Consider the following 19820-nt stretch of genomic DNA (forward strand, 5'->3'; position numbering starts at 1 on the left):
TTCATTTGATAGGCAACAATGTAATTAGATGGGGTGTGCCTCCTTAATTAATTCTGTGGGCCGATCCAAACCATCCAATAGGTAGACCACGTTGTAGATTGGTTGCGCTCTTTAGAACATTTCCATGGGCTGATTCGAGCTATCAAATTGATGGGGCCGCGGCACAACCAAGTTATACCTCTAAATCCCCTCTATTGGACTATCTTGAACCGTCCAAATGATGAGTTACTACTTGAATTTGGCATGCCTTGCACATTTCCTCCATAAAATGATCTGAATGATCCGCTTTATTAGCCACGGCATAAACGGGTTGTGCTCCCCCAAATCATTTTTTCACGGAATAATCCAAACCGACCCTCGGCGAACCCCATTGCATATATGACCAAAGCATATATATAAGTCCTCCATAAAAAACGATCTTATTCATTGGATCAAAATAAGTTCAGAAACCAACGATGCGGGGTACACTGATTTGATCCAAATTTAATCAAAATGTTTGATGCGAGCCCACAAAAGACCATTCAAATTCTCTCTTGTTTAGATTCTTGTGAATAACCCTTCTCAACACCTGGTGGACAAATGCAAAACATGGCGGAAATGACCGAAAAGATTTAAAAATGTAAGAGACGGACGCGGGGGAGAGACACTAGAAAACTGATACAAAAACACTGACTTCTTTGTTGATTAAAGCGGAGCAAAATGAGGGTGTCTACAGTCGGCGCCTACGGCCGGGGAGCAGGGTCTTCAAAGTCGGCTGGAACATCCACTGGAGCCCTTCCTCCCCCGGCGAGGTCTGGGGATAACGTTTTTCTGCCCAATTGGGTCGTTCAGAAAAATGACTCCGGCCTTGGTGAGAGCCGGGTAGCAGCGGAGCTCGTCAGCAAGATTTTCCTAAGCAAGGACAAGCTCCAAGTTCTACACGAACCTCCAGTTGTGGCGGATGAGGCCATATTTTCTTTCCTTTACTAGGTAAGATGGCCCGTGTGTTTGCTTGTTTTGTCTTTTGTTTTGCTTTCTCGTGTTAACACTTGTTCGCCTACAGATTGGATTGTACTACAACGATCTTCGGGAGAAGAGCAAGAAGTTCTCCGAGGCGATAACTAAGTCCGAGGAGGAGAGCGGCCAGCTGATGAAGGAAGCAGAAGAGCTCCAAAGGTCCCTCGGACAGAGGGACGAGGAGAATCAGCGGCTCAAGGAGGAGTTGGCCGCCCAGAAGCAGAACGCTGCCGAGGCCCTCAACGCACAGAGGGAAAGAGCTCGGGAGAGGTAGATTGCGGCCGTCAAGGAGGCCGTCGAGGAGGCCATACAAAAGAAGGAAGACGAAATTATTAGTCAGTCCAGCGAATCCTACAAGGTGAGATTGTTTGATTGCCTTGATCAGGTCAAGGAATCCAACCCTTCTGTGACCTTGACGGGCCTGGTTCTCCTTGATCCAATGGCGCCTGATGAAGACGAGCAGGGCACTGCCGCCGCTGCAGAGGTCCCGGAGGCACATCCACCGCGGGATGGTAGCCACGGGGCGTCTTGAGCTCCTGTTCCTTCTTTTTGTAATGGTCTTTAAAGACCCTAATTTTTGTAATGGCCCTTAGAGGCCCAACTTTTTGTAATGGTCCTTCGAGGCCCTACTTTTTCATGAATAGAAATTGCATTTTGTTGTCCATTCTCTACTTGTTTGCCTCTGGCTAATACTATTTGATTTTAACACTGCGGGCCGAGAATACTCTGGGCAGACGTTCGAGGTGAACCAACGGGCGAGTACCCTAGTTTCAGCAAACTGGGTTTCTAAGACAGTTTGGTTTTTGCTGTCCGGGCTCGTTCCTGACCAGGAGTGCGCTCTCGGTCTCTGCGGAGACGAGCCGAGGCGAACCAAGCAGGGAGTACCCTAGTTTTAGTTAACTGGGTTTCCAAGTAGCCTTGGTTTTTGCTGTCCGGGCTTGTTCAGGACCAGGAGTGAGCTCCCGGTCTTTGCGGAGACGAGCCGTGGCGAACCAAGCAGCGAGTACCCTAGTTTTAGCGAACTGGGTTTCCAAGTAGCTTTGGTTTTTTGCTGTCCGGGCTTGTTCCGGACCAGGAGTGCGCTCCCGGTCTTTGCGGAGACGAGCCATGGCGAACCAAGCAACAAGTACCCTAGTTTTAGTGAACTGGGTTTCCAAGTAGCTTTGGTTTTTGCTGTCCAGGCTTGTTCCGGACCAGGAGTGCGCTCCCGGTCTTTGCGGAGACGAGCCGTGGCGAACCAAGCAGCGAGTACCCTAGTTTTAGTGAACTGGATTTCCAAGTAGTTCGAGAAGATTTGCAAAAAGAGTTTCTATCATTCACATTCAATATATATTTACAAAGTCACTTTCACGCCGGGTGGCCTACTACTGATAGTATTTTCGGAGGTTCTTTGAGTTCCAGGCATGGGGTAATAGGTGCTCCTCCAGCGTCTCCAGCTTATAACTCCCCGGGCGAAGCACCTCTTTCACTCGGTATGGCCCCTCCCAGGTCGGGGAGAGTTTTGCGACCTTCTTTGGTTGGGAGATATCAGCTTTCCTTAGGACTAGATTCCCTGCTCGGAATTCTCTGGGGCGTATCTTCAAATCATGATAGTTGGACACTTTCTGTTTGTAGGCGGCGACCCTGATTCGGGACTCTTCCCGGGCTTCTTCCAGTAAGTCGAGATTTGCACGGAGCCCATCTCCATTGAGTTGCTCATTGAAGTTGGTGACTCTAGGAGACGGGGCGCCCACATCGACGGGTATTACGACCTTCGTCCCAAAGGACAAGTTGAATGGTGATTTCCCCGTCGATGTGCGCGGGGTGGTTCGATACGCCCACAGGACATGTTAAAGTTCATCTGCCCATCGGCCAGCCTTCTCGACCAGCCTCTTTTTGATTCCCTAAAGCAGGATTTTGTTCGTTACTTCTGTCTGCCCATTTGTGTCGGGGTGTGCCACCGAAGTGAATCTTTGTTCGATCTTCAAGTTAGAGCAGAATTTTTGGAAGTTCCGACAGTCGAATTGTCTACCGTTGTCTGTTATCAAGACACGTGGGATCCCGAATCTGCAAATAACCGACTTTCAAAAGAAGTTCTGCACGTTTTGCTCTGTGATCTGGGCTAAAGGTTCGGCCTCCACCCACTTGGTGAAATAGTCAATGGACACCACTACGAACGCGCGTCTTCCGAAAGCCGGTGGAAAGGGGCCCAAGATGTCCATCCCCCATATTGCGAAGGGGAGTGGGCTGATGATTGGGAGCATAGACACAGCATGTTGGTGGATGGTGGGGGAGAATTTTTAGCATCTCTCGCACCTTCTGACTAGATTCAGTGCGTCTTGCCTTAAGGTTGGCCAGTACAGGCCTCTCAGCAGCACTTTGACTGCCAGGGCCTTGCCCCCTAGGTGTTCTCCACAAATCCCTTCGTGCGTCTCTTGGAGGGCGTATGCGGCGTTGCTGGGCCGGAGGCACTTTACGTATGGGAGGGTGTATGACCTTTTATACAGGCTCTCACCATCGAGGGAAAACCGGGCTGCTCTCTGCGTCACTTTGCGGGCTTCCTTCTTGGCTTCGGGAAGTTTTCCACTACGCAGGTATTCAATAATTTCGTCCATCCAGCAGGACTCGTGTAACACCTGCATTACTTCAGCGGCCTCATTTTCTATACTGGATTTCTATAGAAACTCCATACATATACTCCCGAGAGTGGTGTATCCGGATGTGGCCAGCTTAGACAGCACATCTGCTTTTGTGTTTTCTGTTCTGGGGATTCGGATGACCTCAAAACTTTTGAACTTGCTGGATAATTGGCGGACCTTGGAGAGGTATTTGATCATACGCTCGTCGCATGCCTCATAGACCCCTTGAATCTGGTTTGCAACCAGTTGAGAGTCACAATATGCTTTCAACCTTTGGGCGATGGTCTGGACTGCAAGATTCATTCCGGCGAGGAGGGCTTCATACTCAGCCTCATTGTTGGATGCGCGGAATCCGAACCTCAGGGCGTAATCTAAAGTGAAGTTGTTAGGCCCGGTGAGAATCAAACCGGCTCCACAGCCACCCTTGTTCGAAGATCCGTCCACGTAAACTTCCCAGAGCGGCTTGGTGGTCGATGGATCCTGTTCTGCTGGTACGGGGACGATTTCTGCTTCAGTTCCATCTTCTATTCGCTCCTCAATTGTGGTTTTCATCTCCATAGCTGGGGTTTGGACAATTTCAACGTCAGTGCTCTGTTGGGGGATGGTGCATTCAGCCACGAAATCTGCCAGCACTTGAGCCTTTATTACTGGTCTAGGCACGTACTGGATATCGAATTCGCTCAGCTCCACGGCCCATTTCACGAGTCGTCTTGAGGTGTCCGGCTTATGGAGAACTTGCCTGAGCGGCTGATCGGTCAGGACCTTTATTGTGTGGGCTTGAAAATACGGTCTCAATTTCCTGGCTGCCATGATCAGGGCGTAGGCCAATTTCTCGACCCGTTGGTACCTGATCTCAGCATCATGCAGGACCTTGCTGACATAGTAGACCGATTTTTGTTGGCTGTGCTCTTCACGAACTAGGACGGCTACTAGAGCCATGGGGCTCACGGACAGGTACAGGAGCAGCTCTTCCCCCGGTTCTGGCTTTGTCAACAGCGGTGGAGAGGACAAGTACTACTTCAACTCTTCGAATGCGGTCTGGCATTCAGCTATCCAGGGTGCAGTCTTGATTCCTTTAACGGCGTTAAAGAAAGGCAGGCATCTCTCTGCGGACTTTGAGATGAAGCGCCCCAGTGCGGCCACCATTCCCGTTAGCCGTTGTACTTCTCTGATGGTTTTCGGTGGAGTGAGCTCCACCACGGCCTTGATCTTTTCTAGATTGGCCTCTATCCCCCTCTGCCTTACCATAAACCCCAAGAACTTTCCCGAGCTGACGCCAAAAGTGCACTTGGTGGGGTTGAGCTTCATCTTATGCTCTCTAAGGACCTGAAATGTTTCTTTCAAGTCGGACACATGATCTTGTGCACTTTGGCTTTTGACCAGCATATCATCTACGTAGACTTCCATGTTACGGCCGATCTGATTCTGGAAGAGCTTGTTCACGAGTCTCTGATACGTGGCCCCGGCATTTTTTAGGCCGAAGGGCATGACACGGTAACAGTACGTCCCCTGATCCGTTACAAAGGAAGTCTTCGGTATATCTGACTCATACATTCTGATCTGGTTGTACCCGGAGAATGCGTTCATGAAACTCAGTAATTCGTGACCTGCGGTGGCATCGATGAGCTTATCGATCTTTGGGAGCGGATAGCTGTCCTTGGGACAGGCTTTGTTCAGATCAGTGAAATCAACACAGGTCCTCCATTTTCCATTTGTCTTTTTCACCAGGACCACGTTTGCCAGCCAGTCCGGGTATTGGATTTCTCTAATGAATTCAGCCCTTAAGAGCCTCTCCACTTCTTCTTTTATCGCCTGCCGCCTTTCGATGGCGAAATGTCTTCTTTTCTGTTTCACCGGCCTGTAGGTAGGGTCAACACCAAGTCTGTGCGTGCTGACCTTCGGGTCTATGCCGGGCATGTCAAGGGGAGCCCATGCAAAGACGTTTGTATTGTCCTAAAGAAACTGGGTGAGGCTGTGCCGGGTGCTGCTGCTTAGAGAGGAGCCGATCTGAACGACTTTCTCATTATCACCTCTGCACAAAGGGATGGAGATGAGGTCTTCTGCGGGCTGAGTCCCCTGGGCTTCATCCCTCAAATCTAGTAGTTCAATCGGCAGCGATTCCACTGCATTTTTGCCCTTGAGTGCCATTGTGTAGCACTCCCTGGACTGTGGTTGGTCTCCCCGGACTTCTCCCACGCCTTTTGGCATTATGAACTTCATCTTCTGGTGATACGCTGAAGCTACGGCGCGGATCAAGTTCTGGCCGGTTCGTCCCAAGATAGCGTTATAGACCGAAGTGGCCCTCACTACCAGGAAGTTGACCAATGCGAAGGCTTGACAGGGCCGCTCTCCGACGAGGACTGAGAGTTCAATCTGCCCAACCACTTTTACGACCTCTCCTGAGAAACCGAACAGATCGGAGTTTGCCGGCCTCAAACGATCATCTCCGATCATCATTCTCTCGAAAGCATGATAGTAAAGGATATCGGCCGAACTCCCGTTGTCGACAAGGATTTTCTTCAGCTCCCAGTTCGCGATGACCATTGTCAGGACCAGGACGTCGTCGTGAGCCAGTATCAAGTTGTCGAGGTCCGCATCTGAAAAGGAGATCTCATTCTCCGTCTTCATCTTTTTGCTGCATGAGTGCATGGCGTTGACTCGACGTGCGTATGCTTTTCGAGCAGCAGATGATGTGCCCCCAGCGGCCGGTCCGCCCATAATTGTGCCGATGACTCCCCTTGGCTGGGATCGGTGCGCTTCTGGTTGTGAAATGGATGGCACGGGAGATTGGTTCCTCGCAGGGGGCGGTTGTGACCGTCGAGGGCTCTGGCCCTGGGGGTTCTCCTCTCTGTGCTCTCTCCTGTGGCCGTCACTTCGGACATACTTTTTCAAATAGCCCCGGCCAATCAGCAGCTCGATTTCTTCCTTGAGCTACCAGCACTCGTCTGTGTCGTGACCATGGTCCCTGTGGAACCGACAGTACTTCGACTTGTCTCTCTTATTTCCCTTGGAGATCATTCTGGTCGGCCACCTTACGAACTCTTCTCCTCTGATTGCGGCCAGTATGTGTCTCCGGGAGGTGTTGAGAGGAGTAAAGTTCTCTTCCCTCCTCTGGGGGGACTTCTCCCTTCTGGGGGCCTTATCTTCCCTATGTTGCTTGGTAGGGTTCTTGTCCTCGGAGGTTCTCCTCCGATTTGAGTCAAGGGCTGCCAGCGTTTCTTCTACTGCTATATATTCCTCAGCTCCGGCCATCAGGTCTGCCAGTGAGTGTGGATTCTGGCGAGCCACTGACCGGCGGAAATCGTTGGATCTAGCGCCTGCGAGGAGCGCGTTCATGGCGGCTGAGGGATCCAAATTCGGCACTTGGAGTGCCTCCCTGTTGAAACGGCTGACGAACACCTTCAGAAGTTCATTGTCCTCCTGCCTCAAGGCCATCAAGGATGCTGTTGTTTTCCTTGGCCTGCAGCTGCTCATGAAATGGCGGACCAGATCATCCCCAAAGTCCTCAAAGTTGCTGATGGAGTTCGGTTTAATCCTTGAGTACCAGTCCCGGGCCACACCAGTCAGTGTGGCTGGGAATGCTCTGCAGAGGAAGCCATTGGACGCGCCGTGGAGGAGCATCATTGTTCTGAACGTTTCTAGATGGTCCACACGGTCAGAGGTCCCGTCATATTGCGGGACGGTTGGCATTTTAAACCCCTGGGCGCTGGGGCGCTCATAACATCGTCGGTGAACGACGTTCTGCTTGAGAACGCCCGCGGAGCAGGCCGGCTTTGATATTTTGCCAGCTCTTCTATGCGGTGGTCCATTTCCTCTATCCTTCGTAGCATCGGATCAGCTCTACGGTCTGGTCGGTCCAGCGACCTGTTTCTCTCCACTGACGGGCTCGCCGCAGAGCCGGACTGACTTTCCCGACTCCTTCGACGAGGCCGAGATTTTTCTTGCGGTACGTGGTCTTCATGGGCTTGGTGCTTTCGCGCAGAGCGGGACCGCGACCTCTGGCGGTGGTGAGGCTCTGTATGGGCATGCCTGGCTCTGGAGTGATGGACTTGCCTTGAGTGGTGAGTCCGGTCTTCACCGTGGCGCGCTGACTCTCCCCTGTGGATATTCGACCTTTCCTGTACAGGTCGTGGGGCTTCTGGAGGATGTTGGGGAGGCACTTGGAGTAGTTGCTGGTATTGACCGACAAGAGCCGTCATTTGTTGAAAGAGGGCTTGAACTTGATCCGGAGTGGGCATGTGGTTGAGGTGTTTCGAACGAGCTGGGCTCTGTTCTGCTGTAGCAGAAGTGGCCACTACCTGTGAAGCGATTCGCTCGCTCCGGGTCTTGCGAGGTAGCACGGCTCGAGTAGTTCGTGCGGTTGGTACCCGAGCATTCCTCCGTCCTGCCATTTTGTAAAAGGGATTTGAACAGCTTTTAGTTCGTGGTCCCATGGATGGCGCCAATCTGTTAGGCCTAAAATCGGTAACAGATACGGCAGTGATGTAAGAACTGAGCTAGAGGACCCGAGGAGCAGAAGTGAACAAGTCGAGTTCTGCTGAATCGAAGTGAAGAAGCTAAGTCCTGCACAAGGGCAAATGAGGTCAGAAGACCAACCCGGAGTCGTTACTCCGGACAGGCCCTTCGACACTCAAGTTAGTATGAGTAGGAGTGCAGAGCTTGTTTTTAAGAGTGGTGGGTGAGAAGTTATTACCGTTTGGTTTGAGCTCTGAAAGCCCTTTTATAGAGGGAAACCTGGGGTGGTTGGATTACCTACCCCAGGACAGGTGTCGGCCTGTTATAGGTTCGAGTTTACCTACTCTGAGGTAATTACCATATTGCCCCTGTGCAGTAGTTGGGCTTGTGGTGGGCCATCCTGGGGCCACGTGTCAGCAGCTAATTGGCTGCTGTTTTTATACTCCATCAGTCCCTTTGCCACATCTTGCACATTAATGATAAAAACCTTCATGGACCACTTCCCTTTGCATTTATTACTACACACCTACAAGTCTACAACCTCCAAACCAGACTATCTCAAGTTCTTCACCCCATATATATCCCTCAACCAAACTCTCAATGGTCCATGTTGATCTAAGTAGTGCGATTGATTCCATAGTTTCGGTATTGAGCTTCAGAAACAGATTTAACGGCCTCGATGATGTCCAGTCTGACAATTGAATTATGTTATAAGGTCATTTTTCTATTATTTAAGAATTCATGCAGCCTTAGATTAATGGTCATTGACTAAGACTCTTAACTGTATATTTTTCTTAATTATGAAGTATCATGGTACATGCTCAAAATGATACAAAAAAAATAATCGAGTAAATTAATTATGTTGATTGTCACATTATGTCACAAATCACAAAGTCAATAATCCATGTTTCAGTATTTTATATTATAAACATTGAATGCGTAAGGCCTTAAATTACTACTCGCCCAAAGACCCGGCAAAATTAGCTCTACAAGCTGCAAAAGGCCTCCTTCCAAAACCCAACTCAAAGCCAAGTAGTGACCAAGCCAAGATGCTCAGAACTGATGATCCCGGAAACACCCTCCAAATCAAGCAAGATGACAAGTTCTACAGCAGGCTACTTTCCAAGGAAAGCTCTATGGCTAACTCCTCACTCAGAGTCTACTATGGAGTTGCTTCTGGTGCTGTCCCATTCATGTGGGAGTCTCAACCAGGCACACCAAAGAACCCCATATCTACCACCACCATCCCACCTCTCACCCCTCCTCCTTCCTACCTCTCCAATTCCAAGAAAAAACCCACAAAAAAGCCCTCAAAATCCAATCCTTTTATTAACATATTCCCTAAGCCCACTCTAAATAAGACTCATCCATCATCAAGAACATCGCCATCCTCCTCTTCCTCCTCTTCATCATGGTCATTTTCATCATCATCATCTTCCCCATCATCTCCATGTGTTTTGAACTTTCATGGGCGAAGGCGTTTCTTGAGCGGGGAGGATGAAGATCAGGCCGTCGGATCGCTGACTTCGCCTTTGTGTTTTGGGCGCGGGTGTCAAGGTGAAGGCAGGCTCCACGGCTGCTATTTGATGGTGACCATGAAGAATGCCGTGTTGTCGATCATACGCCTTGGATCTAGCCATGGTACTGCATAGAGGTTTTCATCTTCAACTTCTCCCAAAAAACATTTGGGATGTACTAGTTCATGTTGGGGTGTAAAATCTATTGGTAGTATCTCGAGTACCGCGAAAGAAAACTTGTAGCAAGTGTTGATCTTAGAACAATAAGGTTGATGTCAGTGTGGTTTTAAGCCATGTTTTCATTGCTATTTACCTAATAAAAATCATCTTTTGGTTATTTTGGTGTTGAAATTTCATGAAATCCAAGTAGAAAATGAAATTTCATGACTGACGACAATTTTTTTGAAAACAATTGGAGTATTAATCACAACCATGTTATGAAAGCAATGACAATATTACCATTTCTGTCTTAGATAAACCGATGCTTCAGCAAAAGATATAAAATGAGTATGTTAATTGAGGTACGTTTTTAGTACTTTTTTTTATTTTTTTTATTGAAGGTGGTGATTTTTGTTATTAGTATTTTATGCTCTGCTGGAAAACTGGAATCCGTTTTGGGACAAATAATGGGCATCATTTGGCGGAGCCCGTCTACTAAAATACAAAAGGAAGGTGCTGAAATCCCATAAAAGCAATAAATACACTTTGAAAATGTCAAATCAAAGTCACATCCATCTCCCTTTTTATTTTCAACAAAGAATCCGTTTTCAAAGTGTTTTCCTTGGGATTTTTTTGCTAACGAGTGACCTAGGGCGCTTGTTAAGCATCATTTAATTGCTCTTGGGAACTTAAATTTACACATCCTTTTAGGGGCCGTTTGGATACGTGGATTTTAGAATCCAAGATGTCTTCAAAATTGTAGATAAGAGACAGGAGAAGAAGCGGATCAGCCGTCGTCTTTGACTCGTTTTTTACTTCTCACCCTTCTTTCCGTCAGAAGAGAGTAGAAGATCCGCCCATACTTCCAGATTTTAGAAATCTCAAGATGTAGGAGAGATTTTTAAAACTTGAATTTCTCACTTAAAATCAAAGAAACACTGTCAGGACAACATACAACTGCTTGTTCATGAACCCCCTTTTACACTATTTGCAAACTAAAAAACCTGGATTCTAAAAGAAAAAAGTACGGAATGTAGGTAAAGTTTCGAGAAATTACGGATTTCGGGTACATTTTAAAACTAGCATCAAACACGGGTCATTCTTCAAAAATGCGTGGTAAAAAGAACCCAATACCCATCTGACATCAACAAAACGTCCTTCATCTTCCTTTTTCATTACTGCCTATTAAATTGGCGTGTTTCACAAGGCTTCTTTCGATTTGTTTGAATGTGTATTTGAACCGACATAACCTTGAGTTCGTTTCTATCTTGGCCGTCAGAAACAACCAGAGACGGATGGATGCTTTACACGTGTTAAAATTATTGAAATTCCAAGTGTGGGCCCAATTGTCAACCTAAAAGGAGATTAGGTTGAACCAAATAATATTTACCTTTTGAAAAAAAAAATTTGTTAACCTAAAATATTTAAACTCTCCAATGAAGGATTAAGAGATTAAAGAATAAAACAATTTTAGCAAGTGAGTTAAATCTAAAGTGCAATGCAAATATAAAGCAAGAGACAAGAGAGAGAGCACCCGAGGTTTAAAGTGATTCGGTCCTCAAACACACAAGGCCTACTCCACTCCACCAATCAAACCCGTTGATGGCTTCACTATGTTGATCTTCTTAACCACGACGAAGATCGGTGCCGATTACAATCGCTTTAACCTTGGTGGCAATCCTCACCACGGAGAGAGGGCTTCGCTTCTCTGAACACTCGCCCAAATACAATAAAAGAAAATAGAAAATACAACTTCCCTCTTGAAGGGTAGATAGCTCTCAAGCTCACACAATTTCCACTCATTGAAATGATATACAAATTCAAGCCTAGGTCTAATCCCTCTAGATATCCCAAATTGAGGCACAAGGGTGATTACCACTCTCTAATGTGTTTAGAACATGTTTAGTAATTAGAGAGATGTGTTCTAAGGCATAGAGAACACATATATATAGGGAAAACCCAAATATGGCCGTTACAGGGGCATTGTCGTAATTCTGGCAAAATCCCCAACGGTCACAAAATTGTTCCCGACATAGTAGTCTCGGAGTTCCGAGAGATTTTCTCGGAGTTCCGAGAAATTCTCAGAGTTCCGAGAATTTCTCTCGGAGTTCCGGGAATACAAACAGAATTTGGAAGTTTGCTACTGGACTAAATCTCGGAGCTCCGAGGATATTCTCGGAGTTCCGAGAAGCCTCAATCAGCAGATTTTCCATATATTTTTAGCTGATATTTTTTGGGCTTCAAGGGCTTCCAAATTACAAAGAGATGGGATTGTTTATTCCAATTAAGGTCAGTTATTTGGTGACTCCATCATGCCTCTAAGTGGGGTACCTAATAGGGATTAGATTTACAATCTAACACAAGACTTAAGCCTTCAAATCTTCTTCTTTTGAAGCACATCTTCAAGTCTTGCACTCTTGCATGGATCACCTCCATTTCTTTGGCTTTTCAAGATCTCTCCTTGAATGTTCCAAGCCTTCATCATCTTTTGGCTTCAAATGGTGTTCAAGGTTGTACAATCCTCGATCCATGTCGTTTTCCTTGATCTAAGTGTTTGAAATGCTTAAATCTTCAATACATGCACTTTAAACATCAAACACGTTAGAAATACAACACAATTCAACTTGTGTTTGGAATCATCAAAACATAGAAGATTGCCAAGGTGAGAACCATTGGGCTTACAATCTCCCCCTTTTTGAGGATGACAACACACAAGGTGAATGCCACATTTAAGTACACTAAACATAAAACTTCTCCCCCTTTGTCATCACAAAAGGAAGGGATGAAAGTTTTAAACATAAGGAAAAAAATATGCAATATGTAGCTCCCCCTTTGTCAAGGAACAAATCAAATCAAAACTCCCCCTTAATAAAAGCAAAATTCAAAACAAGGAGGGATTTGAAAACTCATATGGGGTTTTGAAAGATAACTCATTTTCTAGCTCCCCTAAATCAAATGTCCCCTCTTAAACAAAATACAATCATCAATAAATGGGGATCATCCAAATCAAATTCCCAAGATAAAGATATAACAATCTAAGTAAAAGTCTTAGGCATAAAGAACCAAAATTCATAAAGATATTCAAATTAAGCATATGCCCCTAATCTAATGCAAAAGCATAGAAAACTAGGTAGGGGCCTTTGGAACCCACATCCATTTGGTTCCAAATGGCGTAGATTTACCTAAAGTGTTCTTTTCAACCCAAATCATCTTAGTCTTAGGTAAAGATTTAAGCACACATTCATTTTTAAAATGTCCTAATCTACCACAAAAATAACATTTTGTGCAACAAGTAGATGGACATGTAACATTACAAGAAGATTTAAGATTTTCATCATTTTTCTTCTCTTCTTGCAAATTTTGGTTTTCAAAAACCAATATCTCATTTTCTTTTGCAAATGATTTACATCTTTGAATCAAGTCTTTGTTTACTTTTATCAAATCATTGTTTATTTGATTCAAAGCATCATTCTTGAGCGAGAAATCATCAATTTCCAAGTGCAAAGAATCAATTTCATTTTGTAGTTTGGAAATTGAGGAGTTGAAATCCTTTTTAATGTCAAAAGTGTTTAAACAAGGATTCACAACACTACCATGTAAATGAGAAAGCATAGAATCTTCTAATGAAAGATGACAAGTATGATTTTTAAAGATTTCTTCAAGTTTAATCCAAATCTCATGTAGATCTTTACATGTTGAAATTTTCTCAAAAACATGGGGAGACAACGAGCAACAAATTGCAATTAAAACTCTACTATTTAATGCATGCAACTTGGATCCAATTTTCCCCTTTTTAGAAATATCATTTTCTACAAAATTTAAGATTTCTAAATCCAAAGATCCTAAAAAGAACCTCATACGGGTTTTCCATTGCCCATAGTTGGTTCCATCAAAGGATGGAGGGATAGAGATGTCATGACCAATTTTAAAATCCATGGATTTTCCCAAATAATGATCTTTTAACTCTTACAGGTTAAGGCTTTTGACAAGAGCCCTAGCTCTGATACCAAGTGAAATTCCAAGGGTGGGCCCAATTGTCAACCTAAAAGGAGATTAGGTTGAACCAAATAATATTTACCTTTTGAAATTTTTTTTGTTAACCTAAAATATTTAAACTCTCCAATGAAGGATTAAGAGATCAAAGAATAAAACAATTTTAGCAAGTGAGTTAAATCTAAAGTGCAATGCAAATATAAAGCAAGAGACAAGAGAGAGAGCACCCGAGATTTAAAGTGGTTCGGTCCTCAAACACACAAGGCCTACTCCACTCCACCAACCAAACCCGTTGATGGCTTCACTATGTTGATCTTCTTAACCACGGTGAAGATCGGTGCCGATTACAATCGCTTTAACCTTGGTGGCAATCCTCACCACGGAGAGAGGGCTTCCCTTCTCCGAACACTCGCCCAAATACAATCAAAGAAAATAGAAAATACGACTTCCCTCTTGAAGGGTAGATAGCTCTCAAGCTCACACAATTTCCACTCTTTGAAATGATATACAAATTCAAGCCTAGGTCTAATCCCTCTAGATATCCCAAATTGAGGCACAAGGGTGATTACCACTCTCTAATGTGTTTAGAACATGTTTAGTAATTAGAGAGATGTGTTCTAAGGCATGGAGAACACATATATATATAGGGAAAACCCAAATATGGCCGTTACAGCGGCATTGTCGTAATTCTGGCAAAATCCCCAACGGTCACAAAATTGTTCCCGACATAGTGGTCTCGGAGTTCTGAGAGATTTTCTCGGAGTTCCGGGAATACAAACAGAATTTGGAAGTTTGCTACTGGACCAAATCTCGGAGTTCCGAGGATAATCTCGGAGTTCCGAGGATATTCTCGGAGTTCCGAGAAGCCTAAATCAGCAGATTTTCCATATATTTTTAGCTGATATTTTTGGGCTTCAAGGGCTTCCAAATTACATAGAGATGGAATTGTTTATTCCAATTAAGGTCAGATATTTGGTGACTCCATCATGCCTCTAAGTGGGGTACCTAATAGGGATTAGATTTACAATCTAATACAAGACTTAAGCCTTCAAATCTTCTTCTTTTGAAGCACATCTTCAAGTCTTAAACTCTTGCATGGATCACCTCCATTTCTTTGGCTTTTCAAGATCTCTCCTTGAATGTTCCAAGCCTTCATCATCTTTTGGCTTCAAATGGTGTTCAAGGTTGTACAAGCCTCGATCCATGTCGTTTTCCTTGATCTAAGTGTTTGAAATGCTTAAATCTTCAATACATGCACTTTAAACATCAAACACGTTAGAAATACAACACAATTCAACTTGTGTTTGGAATCATCAAAACATAGAAGATTGCCAAGGTGAGAACTATTGGGCTTACAATTATTTTTGGAACGTTGGAACCTCTGTACACAGCTGGTTTGGTTTGGATTTGAAATTTTTCTCTGAACCCAGAGTCCCTTGGATTCGTTTAAATCTTGGTCATCGCCAATATGCATAGACGGTCGGATCCACGGCACTTGGAGATCAATATGGAGAGGTGGCACCTTCTAACAATACCGCCATCTCTCTATATGAGATTCGGCAGGCGTACCCATTATTTTCGCCAACGTACCTAATATTTCCGCCGGCGTACTCTAGAATCCAGCGATGTACTTGATACGTTTGGAACACATGTTTGAACCCAGAAAATCCGGCAGCGTACTCAATATTCCGATGGCGTACTCTATAATCTGGAGGCGTACTTGATATCTTTGAATGGTGGGTGTTCCTTGAATCCGGCGGCGTACTCAAGAATCCCGCATCGTTATTAGTCAAAAGAGATTAACGTCACCGTTCTCAACCAAAAGAGATGTGTAAAAAGAATTCTGTAGGATGTGGGTGCGCCACGTGGCACCCCTCCTCCAAAAACGTAAAACTCTCTCTATAATGTGATATATTTGGATTGTAGAAAAAATCTCATCATATCCCATGTTTTTAGCAAAATTATTTCTATTACTCAATATCTCACGTATAATACCAAAATTGTTTCTATTTATTAGAGAAAAAATCTCCACTATGTCCCATGATTTTAGCAAAATTGTTTCTATCTCTCAATATCCTACGTATATTAGCAAAATTTTGGTGAATTAGTTATATTTTGCCCCATGCATCGCACGGGTTGTCCACTAGTATTCAATAACCAATAACGTAGCAGTTTTCGCCCAAAAGATAAGTGAGAAATAACTTGAAAGATAATGATTGATGTTGGGTTGTGAGTTTGTCAGGAAGGGCAACATACGAGGACTCTCTTGATGTCAGAAGGGTATTGGGGTCCTTTACCACCCATTTTTTAAGAATCACCCTTGTTTGATGCTAGTTATAAAAGGTACTCGAAATCCGTAATTTCTCGAAACTTGTGCCCACATTCCGTACTTTTCTCATTCTAAAATCCGCAAATCCAAATTGCCCCTTAGACTTTTACACATGTTTTGAGATTTTTTTTCTCAAAGTCCGTGTAAATTCAGGATCCCAAGCGCAATTAAATGATGTTTAACAAGTGGTTTGCAAAACCCTTCCTTAATTATATTTTTCCAATTAGGGCATAGGGATACTGGGTTGATAAATTAATGCTGGTAGGAAAGATCGCTGGAGGTACCTATTCTATATTATTTATTTTAATGAATGCCTATTGGAATCCATCGTCATCTCTTTGTCTGACGTGCACGTGTTAAAGAAAGATGGGAAAATTTCTGTTAGCATTTATTACATTAGTTAATGTTCAGCTCAAATAAGCTCTGAGCTCGTATTTGTCACTGACATTGTTGACGCTGTTTTTAACTTCTTTGGGAAATGAAATATTCACCCGTTTTTTTACTTCGAACAGCCCCCTCTAGTGTAAAAGAGTCGTCGAACTCGTAGATATACTAGAGGGGCTGTTCCAACTAAACATAATGGATCGAATATATCACTCCTTTTCTTCTTTTAAAATCAATCAAGACTCCATCTATCTCCATCATTAGATCTGAACCTTCTATTTTATGAATCATAGGCTATTAGTTACACCTATTGTCTGTTGAGTATTGAATGTTCTTAATCTTACTAGGTGGTCCAGTGAATTTGTGGGCAGTTGTGGGCCAAGGTCGGATGGTTGAGATAATTTGGATGGTACGATTTTGGGGTAAGATTAAGGGACAATACGGTGATTAATCATTATGCATAGATAAAGGATGTTTAGTACTTTGCAATTTGCCATTTGGCCTTGCATACCAATAATATGCAAAATACGTGTTAAGAGTTATGGCATTCGATGTCATACCGCCAGAAATCCAAGGATTTACGAAGGCACTGTTCGCCGATTAAATATTTGGAGTCCATTATTGAGGTGTTGCTTCTACTTCATACAAATTTTTTGCTTCGTGTTACATTTTAACCATTTGAGTATCAAGTCCTAATTAATTCTCTCTAGGTAATTTTCTAGACAGTTTTATATTTCAAAAGGAATGGACTCGCTTTCAGTTAAGATACTTGATTCTGCAAAACTCCCATAAAGGGTAACAAGTAAGGCTGCATTTGTTATTGAGAAAGAAAGAGAAAAGAAAAAGATCTTTGACCGGCGGTCGTGACAGTCGGTGTACATAAAAAAAAAACCGTTGGTGAATCATACAGTGTTTCAGAGGAGCGTTGGTAATTTCTACGTCCCTAAAAGCTTTTACCGGCATTTATATGAAACTGTCGGTGTAATCTTTTATACCGGTGTTCGTGACCGACGTTCACGAACATTCCAAAAACAAAAAATTAAAGCGCCGGAAATAAGCGATTCACCGATGCTTTTCTAAACCGCAAATGTTTATTAACATACACCGGCGGTCATGACCGTCGCTAAAAGATCCATAACATGCATTTTGATGGTGAGATACGCCGGCGTTTCGGTGACCATTGGTGATTATATTAAGTAATCACTGGCGTTTGTGACTGCCAATGTAAGTATTTTTTCATAAACCTGTAAGAAGACATTTCCTTCACTTAGCATCAAGAAGTGAAAACATAAATCCAAAAACTAATTATACAAGAGGGATGACAAAGGAATTACCAATTTCCATTAAGTCCACAAACTAACTATACATGAGGAATCATTTCAAGAACCCTAAAACAACATAATATCTGGTGAGAAGACATTTTAAGTAAACCGCAAGTGTTTATCAACATACACCAGCGGTCATGACCGTCGCTAAAAGATCCATAACATGCATTTTGATGGTGAGATACGCCGGCGTTTTGGTGACCATTGGTGATTATATTAAGTAATCACTGGCGTTTGTGACTGCCAATGTAAGTTATTTTTCATAAGCCTGTAAGAAGACATTTCCTTCGCTTAGCATCAAGAAGTGAAAACATAAATCCAAAAACTAATTATACAAGAGGGATGACAAAGGAATTACTAATTTCCATTAAGTCCACAAACTAACTATACATGAGGGATCATTTCAAGAACCCTAAAACAACATAATATCTTATGAACACAGTCAAGGAAACTAGCTAAACATGTTTATGAGAATGTAAAGATGCTGACTTCTTTACAAGTTGTTGAACAGCACATCGTCCCGAGGTGTTCATTATGAAAAGTGATTTGGTGCCTTTGAGCTAGTTTTAGCAAGTGTGTTCCTACAATCATTTGCCCATACATTCCTCCACTTGCAAATGCAAAGATGGTCACAGTCCACCCATTCCTCAAAATTTTCACTAATACAGGGCAAGGATTCCCCAAATTTGAGTGTGGAAACAGCGATTGAATGACTGTCAAGGCCAATACATGCTTGTAAAATCGAACAAACATGTATGAGATAAACATGGAACATCGGTAAAACAAATTCATAAGGGATATCGGTAAAACATTGGTTTCACCTTGTTTGTAAGATGTTAGATTTTGATCTAGGGTGACAAGAAAAACACTTTTTGAAGGTTTTTTCTCCTCTTCTCTCTTGAATACCAAGCATATTAAAAGAGGGGATTTGCTAGCGTCCATCGCAGAAGGCATTTTGTGGATGGCCTGTTACATATGAGGGAAGCCACCTCATGAATGAAGACAAAAATCTACTGAAAAGTGTGTTAGAAGGTTTGTAAACCCCCGGGCAAAATCGCTAAGCGCAGCAGAATTAAATCACGTAGAACAAATTTTTTAATGACTTTGCCCTAAACCCAGGATTTCTAGGATCTAGATTTTCTGATGGTGATTAAATAAAAGACATGTAATAAACAAAATACCTTTCTTTGAGTAGAGAAGAAAAATTGTCTGCTCGATCCACTCCTCGAACGTTCACGAAGGTTCCAAATGCTGCGAACCCGCAAGTTGATTTGATGAGATCCTTTACTTGGGGTTGAAGAACAACTATTGTTCTCACTTATATTCTGACCTAAATCAGAATATTTGATGGGATAAATAAACTTTGTTGATGAAGCTTTCATTAGTTTTCACAAAACTACAAGAGAGAGAAAGAGAGAAAGCTATGGACGTTTTCCAAGGAGTCTTGGGCCTTTTTCTTTTGTTCCCAATCAATCACATACATCCCGTATTTTCACATATATAATGTGTTGTTTCTATCTTTAAGACAAGTCCAAAAATATCTCCCACAATCCCTTGAAAAAAGGAAAACTGGTCTTTTTACTTTTTTGTAAAAATAGAAGCAAGTATATAATAAATCACTCTAAATTGTTGGACGTTTGGCTTGCCCAATATGGACGTGAAAGAGAGATTGGAAAAATGTGGGTTGCTTTTTGGCTTGAAATATTTATATATTTTCTCCTACCAAATCTCCCTCTCTCTCTCTCTCTCTCTCTCTCTCTCTCTCTTTCTATATTCTATTATTTGTTTCCCTGTTTATTCTCCACTAATATATGGACCAAGATACTATAATAGCTAAATGAACCAAATCAGATTTGGAAACATTCTTGGACGTTTTTGCAAGTGAGACCAATGCAAAAACACCCCATGTTTTGGCCATTCAAATATCTTCCAAATCTACCCCTTACTTTATTGGACGAAATTCCATTTTTAGGGGCACTTAATCTAACAATCCCCACTTGCCCTCAACATGAAATTTTTGTCTAGTAGGGATAATTACAAATAC

Source organism: Tasmannia lanceolata, unplaced genomic scaffold, assembly GCF_043159265.1.
Source record: "Tasmannia lanceolata isolate RefF3 unplaced genomic scaffold, GAP_Taslan_0.1 ptg000023l, whole genome shotgun sequence".
In the NCBI taxonomy this organism is placed as follows: Eukaryota; Viridiplantae; Streptophyta; class Magnoliopsida; order Canellales; family Winteraceae; genus Tasmannia; species Tasmannia lanceolata.